This window comes from Aphis gossypii, chromosome X (genome assembly GCF_020184175.1).
Source record: "Aphis gossypii isolate Hap1 chromosome X, ASM2018417v2, whole genome shotgun sequence".
NCBI classification, from domain to species: domain Eukaryota; kingdom Metazoa; phylum Arthropoda; class Insecta; order Hemiptera; family Aphididae; genus Aphis; species Aphis gossypii.
Window position 1 is genome coordinate 3,761,415 of NC_065533.1, and position 15,913 is coordinate 3,777,327.

The following is a 15,913-nucleotide window of genomic DNA, read 5'->3' on the forward strand; positions in this document are numbered from 1 at the left end:
TCAATTTGTTGCCGACAAACTAAATAATGTAATAAAAAAGGTACATAAAATCGGACGTCCTTCGCATGTTGAGTCAGTCACCGTTTTTAGTGAGTAAAATAGGCGGGTATGTGTGTATTATATTAAATTCGATAGCGACTATTATCACATTCATAGGACAATTCGGGGTCAAAACTTGGTTGTACTTGCATAATGTCAATTTTGTAAATATGTAAAATGTAGATGTACAACTTTTTGCAAAAAATTCAAATTTTAAACGCCCATGAAAACTATTCTTCGGGAATTTTAAAATTATAACTTCAAAATGTTTTTCAAAACCATGCTCGATTGTATTCCCTTTAATGTTTTCCGTGGTTGTCGATATTTCCATGTACTTAGCGATTAAAGAGACTTGTGCACAGATTACCTTTTCAAAATATAGTATACACACTTATAATTCTCGGTTGAAAAATACCATGCTACACGATTACACTAACTTTCTGAGTACTTTGAATACATTTAAATTGTAATGTTTTGTATAATATTAGCGCGCTGTTTAACACAAAGGAGGTTTGAGTTATGTTTAAAAATAGAACAATATTTTATTTATTATAAATACAATATGCATATTATTATAGAATTTTGAAATGCGCACCTGTATAAGTATTAAAATGGTATGTTTTGTTCGTATTGACACATATGTATATGTATTGGAGTCGAATAAAACTATAACGCAACACTAAAACAATAGTTTTCGAAAAAAAATAATACGATATCCAATGCTTTTAGAGCCTTGTAATATTATTTTATATTGTTGATCACATATCTCACATAATATATGGTGTATTGATCATGTCGATGTTTTTTTTTCAAATTTTGTCCCATGTAGTGTAATAACATATTATACTAGGTATTTTTTTTCCTTATAGGGATGCTTATTTTGTTTAATATATTAAATATAAAACATAACTTTAAACCACTTTGAGTAGGTATTATGTATAAACATTAAACACATATTATTTTTGTTTGTGATCACCTTTTTAAGCAGTAAAAAGTTTGGATTTTTAACTTCAATATAATATTTTATGATAGACGGCTACTGTGTATTTCTCGTTTTAATGGAACAATTTTAGAATATAATCAAACACTACTAATAAAAATACACGAGTTAATATAAATAGCCTATATATCTATCTAATATATTATTATTATTATTACACTCGTATTGTGTACGACTATTGAATTGTTTATACAAGTAGTCGTTTCTTTAATATTTTATTGAAAAATCACTTGGTGAATATTATGAAGTGATGTCCGTATAAAAGCTCGTGAAGGTTCTACCAAAGAACCGTTTGAATGGTCTACATTTTATTATAATATTTTCCCTTACATTTAAAGGTAAAAATTAAATTAATTCTGTTGAATGAAATCCATATATGGTGAAAAAAAATTACAGCAGGAATATAACCAACACGTGAACTGTTGACGAACGTGGATTATTTTTTTAAACCAAGTAAAAAAGTAATTTATGTACGTCATTATCTCAACCGCCCCTGTTAGGAATTTATGGAAAAAATTCTGAATTGAAATTTTAAGTATGTAATTATTATATTTCTCAGGATGAATTTCTACTACTATTTATTTAATTATTTATATGACTTCATGGTTTTCTCGGTATTACTACTACTACTTCTACTACTACAAAAAACAATATTATGTGGGTGAAGCTGAAATGGCGTTAATTTAGCTTTTCATCCTTTCACATAGGTAAAAATTGTATTTTGAATATATTTTTTTTAAAAACCATAATAATTAACTATGTATTGTTTAGTTGTATGAACTTTTACGATCGTTTTCAATATTTTTCTACGCCCTTTTAGCGCTGAAAATTAAATTTTAAATCTGTTAAGGATATCTGCAGTAACACCCCTACTATAAAATTGAAATTAATTACCCAGCCAAAACTTCATATTCCTTATAAAAGAATTAATCACCCACTTTAGACAACAACAATATTCATGTTTTAATATATTTTTGTACGAGAATTTCGTAATTAATTAATGGTACTGATTTGAGAGTATTGGATCACCTATAAATTACATTTTAATTTTTTGAATATCTCGCTTAATTTCCGTCTCATATTAAGAAAAGTTGAGGGTCTTTTAATTTTGAAACGCCATTTAATATAGATATACATTTGATGACCTCAAAGGTCCACAAAAAACTATCATGCATTAATCGCAATTATCTTAGGTTAAAATTTTCTATCAATCAGCTAGATATACGTTATATATTTGTCGATAATTACAATCAATAGATAATTCTTTGGCGTAGTGAAGGTGGGGAAGGGGGAACTTGCTTCTCCATCTCAAATTGAATTGTATTTATTTATACAAAATGTGTAAATGTTACATTAAAACCACTTTAGAGAATGGTGTAATAGCTTGATTTTGTGAAAACTAGACTTAAAATTCTAGATTTAAAAATAATAATACAAATGCCTAAATACTTTAAAAAAAAAAAATCGAGTTTTAATTTACCATTTGCCCCCTTCTGATTGTCTAGCTACGCGTATGAGAGAATAATTATATATATATATATATATATATATATATACCTATATTTTAATTTCTCGTTGAAAGTTGCCAATAAATTAATCTAAATGTATATAGGAGAACTCATCCTCTAACATAAATTTTGTTTGTACATTAAACTATTGTTGTTTTTGGTAAGACATTGGTATTGATTATTGAGGCATTTAAAATTACTTTTTAAAATACTTAATGATGACTTCTTAGTTTAGACATTTTTATAATATGCATCATGTAATATATAGTATATGCTTAAGTGACGTATTATTTTATATAGTTTCTGGAATGAATTATAATCTATTTATATTTATATTTAAATATATTTTTTTCATATGTTATGCTGGTTTTTAAGCTACAAATCAGATTTCTATCTTTACAATAACAAAAATAAACAATAACTTAGCCATATGTTGTAAAAACGAAAGTATATAAAATATAAAATAAATAAACATGTATTATTATGTAATATTTTAATTATTTTTTTACTCTGTTCAAATACTTTTGTGTTGGTTTTGTCCGTTTAAATAAATTGGCGCATTAAACCAGAGAAGTGTAATGAATGTGCAATTAAAGACATTTGTCGCGAGTAACCATTCATTTAATTTTTCATTGATTTATTTACGAACTAAACTTTTTATGCAGCGCCAATTTAGTAATGCGTAGAACCATGGTTGAATTCAGAGAATCCTTTGACCCATTTACTGTAGAGATTCGCAATACTTTCACGTTAAAATATATAGTTATCAATATTATGATACCACAAAGATATAATTCCATAAACTTCATTTAATAATAATAATTATAGGTAAAATAATCTAGTAGGTAGGTACATAAAATAAAATTTAATTTTAATTTTTTAAATACTCGACTTATATCAAGTTAAATTAATAAAAAATTGGATATAAATGTTGGTGTAAATAAAACATATATGTTTTACTTTCTTTTACCTAACTATAGTTATAAATACAACGTAGGTATAAAACAAAACTTTTGAATTTAAATTATACTATGAACAAAATGATGATAGATATAAAGTAAAAGTTAGCTGAAATACAAACAAGACGTAATGAAAAGCACACGCCACTAGTAAGTTTCTGGTTTCTATGTGTAATTTTTGGGTTTAAAGTAAAACATAATAAATTATTGCCTAATCAATTTTATTATTAAGCTATTTAACGTAACATTAGATAAATACAAATTAAATAAATGCATCGTATTAAAAATAATCCGATTCAAATAATACTTTATTTGCATTAATGTTTTTATAAGTTAATTTCTAATAAGTTTCTATAAGATAAACACCTTAAATCTTTATGTAAAACAATTTGATATAATATAATTTAATCGACTAAAAATGCAATTTATAATTGAAATGTGACAAAAGTGACTAACTCGTGATTCTACGAAACTAATAAAAAAAGCTTAATTTGTATTATTGATAGTCTGTCATATTAAATGATAACAATAAGTTCCAAAACAAAATAAATTAAATAAATTAAAAAAAGATACACCTGATTTTTCTTTATTGTCTAAAAGCTAATAACACATACTCTCCTTATGTCAAGGTCTATAATGGTTAGGCATTTGAATGTGTAATATAGATAATATTATATTTATTTCTGGTTTTTATTTTTAAACAGGAAAATAGGTGAATAAAATATGTATGTATATAATTTTTGGTAATTTATTAAAAAATGAAGTTACAGCAAATTATCATGAGGACGATTCATAAAGTTTTTTGCTTATCTTTGTCTCTACTAAACGTTTGAATAGAGTTGAACTATAGTAACAACAAGATCATGAAAATATAATAATGTAGTTTTGAACTCTATTTTATAGAGAAAACAGTGATTTAATACGTTATTGGTAATATTATTTTCAAGATCATACTACTTCAATTTTTTTTCTAACATTATAGAAAAACTTTTGAAGTATAGTCAAGTTCTATAGCGAACAATATACCTTAAATTTGTATTGAGAGATGTGTAAAATTGGTATAGATTATTCAAATAAACTATTTGAATATTGTTAAAAAAAAAAAAATGATATATTCTTTAATTTTTAATTTTTGTGATTTAGTTCCTAATTACTAGACAATTTTTAATTTATATGTTTATAATAATGCTTGAACTTTATATGTTCATATTAGAGTCATGTTGAGTTATATTGTATAAAATACCTCGATGATGCTTTGACTAGAGCATTAAAAAAGTAGCTAATTTTAATTTAAGCATTGAGCTCAAGTATAATTTATTAGATGGGTGTCGTTTTTAAATCAAATAAATTAAGAAAACGAAATGTTTAAACTAACAATTAAAATAACTGGAAAATTTTGTTTATCGACCGTCATCAACTCATTTCAACCATGTGATAAAAAGATTAAAACGTAATTCCATACACTGATTATTTAGTAGAATAATCTATTAAAATATTGATAATAGTATAACAGCCTATGTAAATAAAATAATGTAGATAATATTAACCGTGGTTAAATTTTTTAAGAAAACGATTTTAAAATTTAAAATTTATAGTTTTAACTGGGTTCATATTTTTGTTTTAGATAAATTGAGTTTGTTATACGAATAGAACATTTTACTTACAATATTATCTATAGGTTTTAATTCTATAAAATATATAGTTGAAAATAAAATATAAAAACAACATAACAACTATCTGTATTATTTTGAATTTTAAATAAATAATTTATTTTAGCGATGTGTTTCAAATATTATAATATTGTACTAGTATTAATAAATTAATTTGGTAATTTTAGAATTTGTAAATTGTTTGAATATAACGAACTCACGTATTTATATATTAAAACGGTTTACAAAATAAGTATTTAACATTTTAACGTCTTATTATAATATGCACAACCGTCGGTTAAAATCATAAACCCAAAATCATTGAGTTATGAACAGTGAAACAAAATGTTAATATTGTATGAGCAGTAAAATGAAGTTGATGCGTAATATTTTGTCTTTTATACGTAGTTATTAGATTGTGAGTATTCCGACAAAGTTTTGCTGTTACAGCAATGTGAACTTTTATTGTTTTGATTTTTATTTTCTGAAACATTTTATATGTATGCAATAAAATAGCTCATGCAACATTTTTCTAGATTAGGGATTTAACATAGATAGAATTTCACAATTGTTTTTAAGAACGTTGTAGAGAATAATATAATATAAATTTTAAAACCAAGCGCAAACGTTTTAAATAAAATCTCTTTAAAATACAGCTTTTCTCGTATGCTTAACTAATTATCCATCGGTATTCAAATGTAAATATGAGGTAACCTGCAATGAACCGTTTTGTAGTACACAAAGACAGTTTCTCAATGTTGCATTGCGGGATGGATGATTTTTGATAAGATAATCAGTTGTAATTTACCTACATACATTTACTACGGTAGTTTTTTTTTTTAATTATGTCTATTGATGTAATATAATATTAGTGTACTAAATAACAGCATTACGAGAATATTGTATATTATCACTTAGCTTATGCAATAAATTAAAACTTATCCAACTTTAATATTATAACTTCCAAGAAGTTAATGTGTTTTAAGCCACTAAAGTTACCTGAATTTTTGATTTCAAGTTACGTAATTTATTGTCGAACCGTTGTTTCTTCTAAAATAAATTAATTTCTAGAAATGTACGAAAAAATGTGAAATATTTAAACTGAGCTCATAAAAACCATATTTCATTTATGTTTTAAATTAAATCAATTTTTTTTTTTTTTGAAAATAGAAGGATAAATTGTTGAATTCGTTTGTAATTCATTTTTTATCATTCGGTAAATGAAAATTCGGCATTCGATTTTGTATTATTTACTCCTACCAAAAGTGTTTCTATGAATTATTTAAAATGTTATTATAGCAACGGAAGAAAAGTTATTGTAAGGGATAAAAGATATCTTACAAATTCTAATGAGCCTAATGTAAATTTACGCTGATTAAATATTATTTATTATTTCCAAAAACCATCTCGAGAAAAAAAAATAGTATAAATGGAGTAATAATTGTGGTTAATATCTGTAAGATGTTTAAAATTAAATTAAATTTTTTATAATATATATTTACATTTAAATAAAAAGCGGATAAGATACAGAGATCAGGTATCGTGTGTTGGTGTAGGTTCAAGTTTCTTTTAGTTATATTAGTTTGATATTAGCTAGGGTATTTGTTGTACGGCGTTTAAAAAATTAATTTTACTTAAAATAATAGTTAATCTTAATAAAATATTGTATTAAACTATCACATTTATTGATTATTATTTATTATAAACTATAGTAAACTTATAAATTTTTAAAAATCCGGTTATAACTTATTATAATAAAAATGTTAAAATTTATCACTATGCTAACATTTTGAAAATTTCATTGTTTTTCTTTAGTTCTCTATTCTTAACATTTTTAAGTTTATATCTCATTTTTGTTGTACTCAATGAAATTATTGATATCAAAATACATGAAGTATCTATGATTAATACTTTTACTAGGTACTTTTAACTATCTAAATTAAACTAAAAATGGATTTCAAAAAACAGATTGTTGAAAATGTCACCTTTTGTATAGAAGACTTTTATTAAAAAAATAATAACAAAAACAATAATATATTATGCTTTGTTTCATTTATACAAAACTTCAAATATTCAATTCATTGAATTTATAATGCTATAAAGGGTTTAAAGTACAAGTATAATCCAAAAAGTTTGAATAATAACAATTAAGGACAATACATAATATTATGTTAAGTTTATGATTTAAGTATGCAGCTGGGCGTTACGGTAAAATATGAATATTTAAAGTTTTTCAATTGTCTTTTTTAATGATTAACTGGCACCCCTCTTCCCTTTGAACAATTTAAATAATCGAATATTTTTACCCCTCTTCCATATCAAGATTGAAGTGATAATCATTCAAAGTACTTACTTATCAGTGATGCATTTTTATATTCTCTGTTGATTACCTATCGCTGGTTTTCATTGCAAATCGGAGAATATTTTATATATTTGCGAAGTGTAGGGGTGGTGACAACGCCGAGTAAAGGAGTTACGAGTGCCAACCACTCTAAGTACTTACTTACACGAGATGCATTTTTGTTTTGCTGCTCGTTGCTCACATTTTTCTTCTGAAGGAGAATATACCAGATTCTTTTAAAACACGGTTGTCCGTGTGACGTTTTAATGATGATAATTTATTTTCTAGTAGTTCCTACAACGCTTTAGTTCATTATTTGTTATTAATTACAGTTATGTTTCTTTTTTTCTTTGCATAATACCTTAAAAAAAACAACGAGCTTTAATATGGCTATTATATTAAATCTATCGACCGACGAAATAAATTCCTACTTTAGTTACAATAATATTATAGCAACTGCGCAAAGGTTGGGTTTTTTTTCAAATGATCGTATTATTAATTTAACTACGGAGAAGTATGTTTCTATACTCCGTTACGAATGCTTTTAAATCGAAATAGATCGGTGCAATGTGTATAATATTCAATTTTGTTTTTTTTTATCCAATCTGAATTTCTAATCACTTTCCAAATTTACTTTAACATTGCTACTTAGTTTGTATATAATATTATATTAAATAAATAATGACTGTATTTTTCTAGATTATAAATAATAAAAAAAAACTAAAAAATGTAGTTTACTATTGTAAACTATTATATTAAATTGTATAATGCTGTAATAATACCTTTAGAATTATTCCAATCCCCAAAATATAATTATTACTTTTTTTGTGTAGATAGATAGGTAGGCAGGTAGTATAGTAGTAAGTATAATACTATGTACCCATTTGTATATTCTAGCTATATTTACATTTTTCTCTGAAGTAATCATACCATGACTGATGGATATAAACTCTGCTCAAAAAATGAAAATTTACTAAGTAAAATTCCAGGAAATCAACAAGAGTTTACCCATTATTTTTTCGCTTATATAATATTTACTATATTATTTATAAAAACAAATTTATTTAAAAAAGCAAAAAGGTACCTATGTATACACAAAATATCTTTGAGTAAGTACAAATTATTCAAACATTTGACATCGTTTCGAGAATATTGAGTAATAGTTTTTAATTTTTTTTTTCGCGTTAAATATGGTGTGTTTACGGCAAGAAAATATAAAAATTGATCTAGATCATACAGATTTATACTAACTTTTATCAAACAGTTTTATGTATGTTGGTAATGAATACTTTGTTAACAAGGAAGCTACATCATTTTATTATAGTATAATATGTTCATATTTTCAACCAATCACGGATTTGTCTCTCAGAAATAATTGTTGTAATGTTGTTTGAATGTTTGATAATAAATTTTACGAACTAGGTATATACTACTTATACGTTTACTATATTTTTATGTATAAAATATATCTTAATGATGATATAGTAGATTTATAATATGAAGATAATATTTTATTAAAAAAAAACATAATTTACATTAAATTAAATTTTTTTTCAAATTAATGTTTTTATTATTGTCAAATTAATAATGAAATAGTTTGTTTTTTTTTTAACATAAATATTGGTTGCAATTTAGTTTGAGCGATACATAATATTTCATAATATAATATTATTGTTTCATTAAAGAAGTACTAATTATTTCAAATGTATTTTATTAAAATTTGAGATCGTTAATTTATTATGTACCTAATACAATTTTTAATCATTTTCCAATACTGTTTATTTTCAAACATTACAAACCTGTAAAGTAGATTTTATAAAATAAAATTATAATTTAATATTTTAATAGTCAAACTATTTTTGATTAATAAATAATAACTTTGTTAGTAAAATGTTGGAAATCATGTCTTTTTTTAAACTCATAGTATGTGTTAGTTATCAAATATTATTAGACCAGAGCTATGGATTGTATGCACTTAAAACCAATGTGAAAATATCTATGAAAATATTTATTAATTTAGTTATTAAATATAATATTTTTAGATTTCATAATATTAACGTATGGATAATTCATTAACAATAACTTTAAGAAAACATAAATTTGTGTGAAAAAATCAACTCATGCATTTTGCTGATTTGAATCGTGCTTGAAATTCACATATAGAAATATAGGTATAGAAAATAAAACCAACCACGATATCTTGTATCATAATATTTGTATTGAATTAGATTCAAAGTTTTTATTTCCTAACATACATATATATTTATATTTTTATAGAATGTAAGTAATAACTTTAATAACTTATAATTATATAATGACAATTTAACTAAATTGTAGCCGGTTATTTAGAGCTACAAGTATTAATAATTGTATTTATTAAGCATATCATACATACTAACATAATATTTTATTCGATAAGTGATTACCTAGTGATTAATATTATAAATAATAAAATGTTGTCGCTTATATAATATAATATTAAAATATTTATGCTGTGATACATTTGAAAATCGGCAGTTGAACATATAAAACGAATAGGTAATGATGTTGATTTTGAAATTCAATGGTTTTTTTTTATCAATCATTTGTTTATTAGAATAATACCTCGCTCAAAATAAAAATATTTTCAACTTCAATGAGTTATAAACATAACTAATAATCGTATATGATATAGTAATATAGTATGATTACTTAATTTAATTTATTTCAAAAATAATGTTTAAATAAATGTTTAAAAAAGAGTTTAAACAGCAGATATGTATTTATTTGGCTAAAATTACATACTAAAAACCTATTACGTCATAATCGTATACGAGTGCATAGTGTATCATACTGATTAAATATTGATGGATATGAAAAATCTCTAATAATTGAATTCTATAACTAGGCCAAACTGTGACAGGATACTATTGATATTACAATATTTAAATAGCATTCAAATCAATCATATACTAGTAAAATTTGTATTATTTTACCTAATTAGTTTCTGATAGTCGATATAACCAGATATTAGAAATAATTTATTGTATTTGCTGCACAAACAAAATAATATTTAAGGGCGCTGTGAATTGTTGAAAATATGTATTATTTTATATGAATTTAGTAAGTTAAATAACAAATATGTAATGTTGGTCGTTGACTACCTATGTTAAAATAAAATTTAATATTAAGTATTAACTTTTGAAAACAATTTTTAGCCTTCAGATGCTTTCAATAAAAATCTTAGAGTTTTCATTTTTGAAAGTATAGCAATACCTTTCTGTAAATCAATTTCTGCTGTTTTATCACTATCAACAGCATTTACTAATAAATCACTAAAGTGTTTGTCAATCATGTCAATCACGGTATGTTTTTAGGTGTTCAGAAGAGGAAAAGAAACGTTTATATTTTGAATCAGTCGATATCAGTTGAGGCAAATGTATAAAGAATAGATTGTTGAAATAATTTTTAGAGTTTTGAGAAAATCATAAACACTTCCTGACAGAAATGTTGTTATTGTATAAGGATTATTGATACTTTTTTCGAGGTATTTTTTTCGTTTTTTAAACAGGTTAAAGATCTTATGAAATATTTTAATTCATATAAAAGAAAAAAATCATTTTCTATTACAAAATAGAATATATTTTTAAGTAGGTATTGATTATTGTTTAAAACAACTTAGAAAATAATTTCTAAATTTAAGTCATTTAGGATTTGATGACATTCAATTATAAAATTCTTGTATTAAAAAAATACAACTGCCCAATGCTACGATTAAAATAGTTCAATGCATTTTCAAATCCATAAAGCTCAACTTATTAAAATATAATATAATCTTTAAGAATACAAAGTTTTTTCAATAGTTGCTATTTTAATGAGCCTATTTGAATATTGAAATAATTTGAATAAAAATAAAACTAATATATTTATATAGATAGTGATTATATGTTGTATTAATAAAAATATACTTGTTTGAAAAATTGTTTTGTTAAATTCATCACTCACGAAAACGAAGTGAACATGTTTTGTGTAAAAAGAGTGCTGGAAAAGTTTCATTCTTTGTGTTTATCTTATTCAAATTACCGAATATTTCTTTCTAAGCGTGAAAAATGACCAAAAACCACAGGAAAAAGTCAGCCACTACAATTTTGAAGAATATGGAATTTTACTCTGTCAGCAGTTTTGATTTAAACCAAAATTCGATTTTGTTAGCGTTTTTATCGTATGGTTATCATAGCTTTAAAATATGATACCAATATATTATATATCTTTAACGACACACCACTATCCTGCGTCAAAGTGATCGAAACGAGATGGATTTTGACGCCCATTTTCGTTATTCTATTCAAGTTTTTAACACTATATAATATAGACTACAAATAACAATTATTTTTTTCACGGACGATAAAGTTATATTTTAATGTGAAGTTAATCTTAAATTTATGGATATAAGCAATATCCAGGTAGATAAATATTAAAAGTTCAAATGAATATAACAGTTATATTTTTAAGTATAAAATATTTGGCAAACTATCAAAATTATTAAAAACATATTGTGATGACCTATTTATTTTCTGCTATAGGGTTTGCCTGGCTCTTGCTGCTAGATCACAAATAGGCCCAGAATGTCTCCCACTATCCCACTATTCTCATCGTTATTATAGTCAAAAAGTCAAATGTTTTTAACTAATTAAAAACGTCCAATGAAAACTATATTATTACCATAAAAAATTAACTGAGATTATAATGTTTTAATTATTTATCATAATAATTATATTAATTATTTTAATAGTATTATAGAATACATTACAATTAAAAGTATATTTATACACTAATATTTCAATTTATTTATTTTGATTTCTTTTCCACGTGTTCATTAAACATGAAAGCATATGAACTTGTACAAAATAAAAATATGTTTTTAATTAAAAATAAAATATTATATTTATTTAACACAGAAATACAACATTTCAGAATATTTATTTTAGTAGATTTATTTTTACAATTATAACATTACAATGTTATTTTATAGGTAATAAAAACTTAAATAATGGAAAAATTGATAGTAACTATAACATTATTATTTGAAAATTATTAAATTAAATACCTTAAATATCTCAATGTAATATTGGATATAATTAACTTAATACAATTTATTACATTTAATAAACGTATGCTTTTGCAGTAAGGTAGTTTGATTTTAATATTATAATCCAAAAATATATTTCGTATTAAAGTATAATTTTTAATTTAATAAATTATAAATTACATAGGCAACAAAATTAAAATTAACTATCTTTTAGATAAAAATATTTATAATTTTCAGAACCTTAAACTTCAAAATTTAAAAGGGACAATTACTTTTTATGTGATTGTTAATGACATTTAAAATTAAAATTTGTTTTAATATAAAAAAAAATTAAAGTAACTTTTAAGTAATTTCACAAGAGTATTGTTGTTGATAAAATAATTATAGAGAAAAATGTTTAAATGTATGGAAGAACCAACCAATAAAGCTACAGTTATAGATATGAAATTAAACTTTCATTGTAATAATAAAACCTATGTCTTTGGCTATGTAATGTCGTTATTAGTTTTTCGTTAAAACTATATGATTATTCATTATTTTTAAATCTTTCAAACTTCAATTTTTTTGTTTTGTGTATTTCTTAACTAATAATAATAATAATAATAATAATAATAAAATAAATGAATAAAAACAACCTAGTAAAAGTTGAAACTTTTATTAGTATATGTTAATAACTTGATTTTTTTAAAGTTTTTTTATTAGGATTATTGCCTGGATGGTTAAGCTTGCGGTGGTTTTAATAATTTAAATGTCCAATAATTTATGACATGTGGTATTTTCTTAATTTTTTATAGTTTAGGTATCAATTAGGAAAGTAATAAGGTATAATTTTAAATCAAAAACTTTATAAGATAGGTTAACTAGTTTCTTGCCAAATATTGAACGTATTGAATTTAATTGGTTTTAAAATTAATTATATTTTTATCTATGTTTATATATATATATATATATAAAATAATAATAGTAGTTATTGAATTATTAATCCATAAAAAAACTTCAAATTTCCTACTTACATTTGACAATTTGGTTATAATTAATAACTGATTTAATAAAATTATTATTAATTAAATAATAATAGTTTATATCTGTTTGTTCAATATAGCTCACGAAAAAAAAAATCAATCTGAATCCCTATCTTTTATCTCGATTTTAATCAGGATTTAGTTTTAAATATTTACATAATTTAGGGACCAACGGTATAATTTCTAATAGTAGATAACTTGATTAAAATTATTTTGATAACAGTAGTATACTAATATTTATTAACTTTGAAATATTTTTTTAAAAATGCTGTATTCGTTTAAAAGATTCGTGTAGGATAAAGATTATTTTATGCGGTTATTACCTAGTAACATTTTATTATTATATTATATCATATTTTAAATAATTTTAAAACAACAAAAAAATTATTTCAAGCTGACCGCTATTTATTCTACATGCCCCATATATGATATTCAGTTCAACTAAACATATTAATACAATAATCATTAAAAATAACAAAATGTATATTCTTGATTTGTTAAAAGAGAATACAGAAACTATAATTAAAGAATTTCCACGTTTCATTCAGGATTTAACGTGTTAATTAGCACAGGTAGTGTAAACAGTTGAATAGAAACAATATAATAATGATTCTGTAGAATTCAAAATTCTACGAAACCATACAATACACCTTGTCATAAGAAATACACAAGTCATGTAGAACGCCTGTTATATTTTCGTGTTTGTTATTTAGCTTTGTTTCATAGAATCAATAGTTTTAATTTTATTTTTAAAATGTTTCAAATGGAAAACATTGAAAAATTATAAGATTCAGCTGATGACCTAAGAATCTTCAAGCACGAGTACGGGTATTCATAAATGTTTGAAGTCAACGTTTTGGCATGTTTTCTATCGGCGAGTGGAACACATCCATGATCATGGCCAACGGGTATTTGGGAATAATGCCAAATTGAACAACCATATAAAGAAATAGGTTAATGAATTTTTTTTTTAATTTTCCACTAGATGTGATATCAGGTAAATATTTCAAAATAAAATATTTCAGATAGATACATAAGGCATTACAAATTATAAAACGCGTGGATACTAACATTAAATAATTTTTATTAAAAACAATATTATATTTTATGTTTGTTTAATTTTTGATTGATTTTTTTTTTTTATATAATAGTTATTGTATTTTACAATATCAATATGGTTTATTTTCCAAATAACTTAAATGTCCATCTATGGTAGGCAACGTGGGAGAGGGGGGGAATAAACTTTCTCCTTCAAAATTTTTTGTACATGGAAAATTTTTTCCAAAAGTGCTTATTTGATTTTTAAGTTCACATAACTTCTAGATTTTATCCCTTCCTACAAAAAAGTATGTCTAAGTGACATGACGTAACATAATTCAATTAAACTTATCCAACAATTATATCATTTTTTGGTGAGTGTTTAGCAGTTGGAAGATTGTTCATAACTTTTTAACGAATGTCTAATACATTGAGAAAACATTACAACAATGTACACCAAAATGACCAACATAATTTTTGTATGGGTTTAATTAAACTCTGTTACACATTATGTGCTGTTAAGTTCTCGAACGTTGAAATCATTTCATAACTTTCACAACCATTAATTTAGACTTGTAAATATTGTAATTTATTAAAGCTCTGAACTCAGTTAAATCGGATAGTTAATACATTTTTCTAATTAATTTAATATACCACCAATTATATATGTTTATAGTATTTGCTCGAAAAATAAACCAAATACTTATCTAATGCACCTACTGTGGATAACTAGATATTGGAATTATTCGATGCACTTTTAATCAAAATACTAATTAAATAAATTGAAAGTATTAAAGGTACAGTACATTAACGGCATGTCATCGTATACTCTACAGTTAGCAATTGAGCATTCATATAAATAATAATAATAATGTTAAATATTATATTATATACTTGAGATTAATTTATTATTTAAAGAGCATACGATCTGTAACAATACATTTAAGCGTAATGAATTTAAAACAAATATTATAACTGATATGCCTAGGTAGTTATATTTGAAAATTTCAAATCGTTTATAATATGCTTATCTAATAAAAACAATTGAAACATATTTTCATGAACGAATTCCAGTCTTGATTGGAAAATAACTCAAAATACAACATAGGAATGAACATTCTAGTTCAGGGACGATTGGTATAGAATTTTACCATACCATTATCGGTCGATTCCATTTTTAATCTAGGTGCCTAACAATGAACAATTTTTTATGAATATAGAATATCTGAACATTTTTATGTGGGTCACCACGTTGTGTCGATGTGAAGGATGTGAGAAATGTACTGGGT

At 23.7% G+C, this 15,913-nt stretch overlaps 1 protein-coding gene across 6 annotated transcripts in view; it reads left to right on the forward strand.

The window, feature by feature from the left end:
- LOC114126210 (tyrosine-protein kinase receptor-like) overlaps positions 1-15,913 on the forward strand; it is a 339,695-nt gene that overhangs the window by 17,452 nt on the left and 306,330 nt on the right. For 2 of the 6 annotated variants that reach the window (XM_050208085.1, XM_050208084.1), the window contains exon 1: positions 13,956-14,539. The exons of 2 other annotated variants lie outside the window; for them this stretch is intronic. The gene's annotated coding sequence lies outside the window, so the exon portion shown is untranslated. Of the gene's footprint in view, positions 1-13,955; positions 14,540-15,913 lie in introns of those variants that run through there. 2 more of the 6 variants (XM_050208087.1, XM_050208086.1) reach the window with 2 other exon arrangements.